The sequence below is a fragment of the Ctenocephalides felis genome, unplaced genomic scaffold (assembly GCF_003426905.1).
Source record: "Ctenocephalides felis isolate EL2017-DRISC unplaced genomic scaffold, ASM342690v1 CF-g0.4_SCAFFOLD_01492, whole genome shotgun sequence".
Lineage (NCBI taxonomy): Eukaryota > Metazoa > Arthropoda > Insecta > Siphonaptera > Pulicidae > Ctenocephalides > Ctenocephalides felis.
This window is the reverse complement of record NW_020537646.1, coordinates 10,920,563-10,927,329: the sequence shown is the minus strand read 5'-3', so window position 1 is coordinate 10,927,329 and position 6,767 is coordinate 10,920,563. Positions and strand designations below refer to the sequence as shown.

The window sequence follows — 6,767 nt, the reverse complement described above, 5'->3', positions numbered from 1 at the left end:
CTAATTGTTGATATCATTGACTAATTTATCAAATTAAATATATTTTTTTTACAAATGTAACTAAAAATTACAAGTAAATATTACTTGTGATATGTGGAAGGATGTATAATCAATAAAAAATAGCTGTATAATTCTCATAGTCATTATTGCTTTATGTAATACATTTAAATGCATTATATATTTATGAATAAATGAATGTGTAACCATCATTACAATATATTCGCTGTACAGGGCTGTTAAATATTACTATGAGAAGATCAACTCTATAAATGCTGGTTTCTTCAACGAAACAAAATATTGTATGCTTTTATTTAAACAAAACATGTGAAAGTTTGTCAAATAAATATATTGTATATTTTTGAGTTAGCAGTATCATAACTTTATATAAAAGAATATTTAGAGGAAGTAGAAAACGAAATGCAAAAACAAATTATATTGTATTTACAGGGTGAAATATAGCGAAAATAGTTTTACTGAATATAGTATAGTTAAAACGACCACAGTGGTCGATATCATTTTTTTTTAAATTAATTATTACAAAAAAATTGAAAAAAAAAATATAAATATAAGAAAAATTCACTTCCGAATTAAAATGGTATCTATAAATTACCAAGTCACACAAAGTTATACTTCATATTCTATGCAATTAATTCATCTAAATCTGTTTTTTGGAGCTTAAATTTATTTCCACAGCCCTAAATTGGTTAGTTTCAATATATAAATCAAATACTGTGAGATCATAAATCACTCTTATGTTCTAGGAAGCCACTTTCGCTACTGCTCCAATACTTACTTATTATAGTCATTCGTCATATTGTTTCTGCGAATCAATTTCATACAAGTACATCAGCATTACATATTACAAATATGGACATTATCTATAATTGAAGTTGCAATGTACATAGAACGGTATATGGATATAATTTAATAATTCTGTTCGTAATGAAATGTAAATTTATGATTATATGCTGGATTAATTATAGGAAAATTATAATATATGCGGTATATGTAGTAGTACATATACTGCATATATTATAATTTTCCTATTAGTACATATTATGTACTCTATGTAATACAAAATAGGGTAGCGCGAGGCACAAAGGTCTAATTTTACTTTGAGCAAATCTATTGTGAAAATCAAACCAATTATATTACAACAATATACATATCAAACAACCAACTACATGACAATGCTCAGTAAAACTCCCAGTCTATTAATCATTGTAGAATTATTTATTTATTATTTATTTATTTATTTATACGCCAATTATGTTTTTTTTGCTGTATTTAATAATTTGTACCTGGTCCTTTTTACCCGATAGGTGGGGTAAATAGCGACGGCCAGAGGGCAAACAGTTATAATATCTTATTTTAATTTTTAAGGGATTTTACAAAATGATAGCTACATTATTTAATCAATGTAAAAAATAAATTTTTTGGATGTATTTTTACAGAGATAAAATTGTAAATAACCTTGATCTGTTTTTTCGTTAGAATTCTTCACCAGCAGAGTTCGAATAAATTTACTTATTCAATTTATCTCTTATAAAATTGCTTTATTTAACCTAATCTACTTTCTCATTTGCAACTTTTTATTTTTTGTACCTTTGTCATGGCTTTGACGAGGTTCAATTGGCTTTTTTTAACCTCCCAGATGTATGCTTTTACAGAGGTTATATAAAAAAACAGTTGAATCTAACTTAAAAAATAATTAAAAATTTTATAAAAAATTATATAACGTAGACATAAAAATTATAATAAGGTCTCGTATACTAAACAACAGTGCTCACAACCCAAAAAACTAACATCGAAAGAAAATACTTTCGTTATGGATTCTCAAACATTTTAGTTTATCTCAAGGTGATGGCTGGTTATACATCTTTTACTCTGCACTTTCAAATATTTTAATTTTTTTTTTAATTTTACTGGTTTTTGAGAGATCGATGGACCTTTTCACCCGCCTTTAAGCCTCGCTCTACCCTACATAAAATATATAATTATAGTGAGTATGCAGTATTATAGGTATTTATGTAAATTTCACATAATACTGAACAACGACATTGACATGGATTATAAATTAATTTTGTGAGGTCATGTTTTGTTCACACTCCTACTATTCATTATTGGGATTTAGTACATCATTCTATATAGTATTATATAAAATAAATTTATTTGCACAATTCTGAAGAATATTAAGGTTTATCCCGTTGGATAAAATTGAACCATTTGGGTCATGTTAAGAAATTCCTCAAGATATACGTATCTGTTTTACATCTCTTGTTATATCACAATTATTTAGCTTCTTTTACGATGTAGTTTATGACCTGATGCGTTATTGTGTGTTTGCATAAACATGTGCGATTTTAATGTCTTGTTTATTATATTTAAAGTGCGCGCAAAAAGAAACATAATCTAGCAGTATTCTGCTAAATGAGTCGCGGCCTTGTAAACAGTCGCGACCTGCTCAACTCAATCGTTCGCGGGTTAATTGGGCGAGACAAATTAGCCAACGGTATAAATGTGACTACTAGTTGCCCATAACATAAAACCATCTCATATATGATAATATTAATATTGTTTCATATTTTTTAACTTTCCGTAGAAGTGAGCCGAAAATGGAAAATGGAAATTTTTGCATATCTTCACGTTTCAGAGGTTCCTGAACGTTTTGGCATACCTCAGTAAAAATGGATGTGTGTGTGTTTTTTTGTATGCCCGCAATGTTTTGCCCACGCTTCGGGTGCGGATCAACCGATTTGAATAATTCAAATTTCGATTCCTATTGATAGGGAAATGTGCTGAATAGTTTTGGCAAAAGCAAGTTCAGCCGTTACGGAGATACGGAGCAAAGAGTGAAGAAATAGAAATCGAGTTTTTAGAGAACGGAGTATCCGATTTGAATGATCCAAAAAACATTCAATTTGTAAAGATTGGGAGAAGTGGTGATTAGTTTTTGGCAAAGAAAGGTCCAGCCATTTCAAAGATACAGAGCCAAATGTACAAAAAATGGCAGTTTTTGAGAGAACTAAGCATCCGCTTTGAATTATTCAAAAAACTTTCTGCCTGTGTTGACAAAACAATTGCTTTTGGATTTTTTTTCCAAAATTTTTTTTTTTTATGTCGAAAGTAATTCAGATTTTAATTTTAATGCTGTCTAAAGTTCTAAAGCTCACTTATATACTTTAATAAATAATTTTAACTTTGTAATTCAGTTTATATAATTCTTATAAATATTAGACAATGTTACAGTATTTATAATGATCTATTTGAAACATCTATTATTCCTCAAACATTTCGTTGCGATACGGGAAGTTCCAGCAATTTGCCTTAAGGCACGATGCCATGCACCACTAGGTATGATTATTATTATTATTATTAATTAATAAACATCAATCAAAATTACATAAAAACTACGTATTACTGATTTCTAATTATAATTCTTGAAAATGTTTACAAAGCAACAGAGTTGATAATAATAATGAGCGGATATATTATTGCCAAGAAATATTTATGATTGTTTTTTAATACCTAATTAAGCGAATGAAACTCATTGCTAATACAATTACCATGTAATTACATAAACTATTTTGAATATTGTTGGCTATTAGCAAACCTGCGCAAAATATTTTTCTAATTAAAAGTGTAAACTTTCATTTTGTTCTACGCAAATAAAAACAAATACACTATTTTTTGTTTTCAATTTTAAAATACCGATTGCATTACGCGCCTGCTCAATTGAGTAATTATTATGAATTTTTTAATTGCAATGCATGATTATAAAATTCATTCTGATTATTGCTGCTGATATTAATTCTTGACTGTTCGCTTTTTAGTACCTCTCGAATAAAAATAAATCTAGGAGCTTTGTTATAGTATCGTATCGCTGCTGCAAAATGTTTCTCGAGTTATGTTTTTATTGGAAATAAGATAAAATCAACAGAACGTTAATTATAGAACAAGAGTATATAGGTTTTGTCATGCGAATATCTATGTTTCTTGCTTTTCTTTTCAAAAGCTTTTGAGCGCATTGGGAATATACTATAAGGCATAGGTTTTAAACAGGAATGTATTGGTAAGAGAAAAATTTAAAAAATGTTTTATAGGAATTAAAAGATCATACACGGACGTTCAATCATTGGATTGACACACTTTAGATGTTTATTGGCACGATTTATACATTCTAAGTACTACCAAAAAGTTGTTGATATTTTTTAATGGAATAGACGCAGATATAAAAAAAGAAGTTACAGTTGATCTCAAATTCATAATTATTAACTTCCCGTAGGGTATGTATGTATGGATACAAATTTCCAGTCACGTTTTCGGGCGCACGGATCAACCGATCTGAATGGTTCAAAAAACATTCGATTCCTATTGATAAGGAGATGAGCTGATTAGTTTTAGGCAAAGGCAGGTCCAGCAGTTACGGAGATAAAGAGCAAAGAGTGCAGAAAATAGAAATCGAGTTTTTGAGAGAACGGAGCATCCAAAAACATTCAATTAGTAATGATTGGGAGAAGTGTTTATCAGATTTTGGCAAAGGCAGGCCCAGCCATTTCGAAGATACGGAGCTAAATGTGCAAAAAATGGCAGTTTTTGAGAGAACTAAGCGTCCGATTTAAATGATTCAAAGAACTTTCTGCTTGTCTTAACAAAATAATTGATTTTGGAAAAAAATATTTTTGTTTCAACTTTTTTTTTCAATTTTTTTTTTTCAAAAAAATTTTTTTGTATATCGAAAATAATTCAGATTTTATTTTTAATTCTGACTAAAGTTCTAATATACTTTAAACAAATAATTTTAACTTTGCAATTCAGTTTATATAATTCTTATAAATATTAGACAATGTTACAATATTAATAATAATCTATTTCAAAACATTCAGTATTCCTCGAACATTTTGTTACGGTACGGGAAGTTCCAGCAATTTGCCTTAAGGCACGATGCCATACACCCAACTAGTTTTCAAGTTGTAATTGTAAATATACAGAACCTTATCCACTTAACAATTGTCCTAACAATTTGTTTGATAGTACGACTGAATTATTTATTAGAATTTATCATTAAAATGTGAAGGTATGATGATGAAGGTGGTATTATGTGTTATTCTGGTTTACAACATATTTTTCTTGCCCTTTTTGCTGAATTAGAAAATAGATTGTCTTGCGAATAATACATTAGAAAATAGGTATGTTATTGCAAAAACAGAACTTGTGAAAGTAATTTTGCAAGATATTGTGAATATAAATTGATTCTTTGAAAAGCGCATACATAGCGTGACTTCTAATGCACTTTATAAGTTCCTAGTGGGTTAGGTGTATCCTTATTTAGTGACAATGTCCATAATAAAGAAAATTTTAATTTTGAAAAATACACAAATAAAATATCCATCCTGCACTGCTGCTATACAAATCCATCACCTTCCAATAATCATCTCAATTTGCATGTCCAGTTTTTATTAGGGGTCAAGTGAGATTTCTTCGCCAACCAATCCTTCGTTTCATTACTACACAAGATATTGCAAATATAATTCGATTCGAGTGAAATTCTGCATGATATATTATGCCTTACAAAAATGTTACAGAGAAATTAATTCTGGCAAGCACAAATCGTTGAAAATCAATCTTCTCATTTTATATGTCCAGTTTTCATTAGAGGTCACCTAGGGTCTCTCCGCCAACCGATCCTGGGTTCCATTACTACACATTCTTATTCTTTATATGATTAAGTTATTGTTGACTGGTGTTATTGTATTATGCCGATGCTGCGTTTGTTTAAGTATGTACTCATTGCAATTCTTTGAAAGACGTTTGTCACGGAGCGTCTGTGTTTTCGTTTCGTTCAGAACGTCCAGCAGAGTTTTCCCACGTTTTAATGGTGTGACAGGTATCGCTGTCAACACTTAGGTAACTGTAACTGAAACACTGGCCAGTTGAGTGACTTTTCTTGTTTTCATAGGTAATTGTTAATTGAAATTATAATATACTGCACTTTTTTCATGTAACAGCTAAACAGGATATCAACAATACACGGACGTCTGATCACTGAATTGGCATTCGATATAGACATTCTGTTCGATATAGAAAAAATTTGCTGATGTTTCATAATGGAATAGGCGCAGACACTAAAAAAATCCTGTTGCTGATTGACTCTTAAATGAAATGCGATTATGTCAGATATTTTATTTAATGGTAAATAATTAGCAATAAATTATTAATCGAAACTTTTTCATTGTGCCTCATTTTATTGTCTTTTACTTCAGTAAATGATATTTAACCCTCCGTCGGTCGGCGTGGTCTGGCCAGACTTTTTTCGACTTCAATTTAAAAAAAAAAATACTTCTAGTAATCCTATCGACTTGAAATTTCTTGACCTTTCCTAAAATTTCATTAGCTGTCGATTAATGAAAAAATCAGGACAAAAAAATGTACAGAAGGATAATTATAAGGATTTTAATTTTTTATACTTCGAATGGTCGGAGTGGTCTGCCTAGACCACCTATACATTTTGTATGAAATATACGCTTTTTGATATATGTATACCAGTATTTTGTCTTTTTTCTGGTATTTTCTATTCAAACTGCATTTTATATATTCTTTGCTATTTGTTGTAACATGAATGTTAGTATTTTCACGACGAGAGTCCATTGAAAACCTACCAAACTTATTGGTCATCGCAAACATTGAAAATCGGATGAGTAATGCGCACATTATCAACAATTTTTCTACCCGTACTGCATTCGAATTTTTTTTGGCAAACCTGTACT

General features: G+C 29.7%; 1 pseudogene; it reads right to left on the bottom strand.

Moving 5' to 3' along the window:
- Positions 1 to 1,614, bottom strand: part of LOC113371532 — a 4,409-nt pseudogene extending 2,795 nt beyond the window's left edge.
- Positions 1,615 to 6,767: the final 5,153 nt, after the last annotated feature.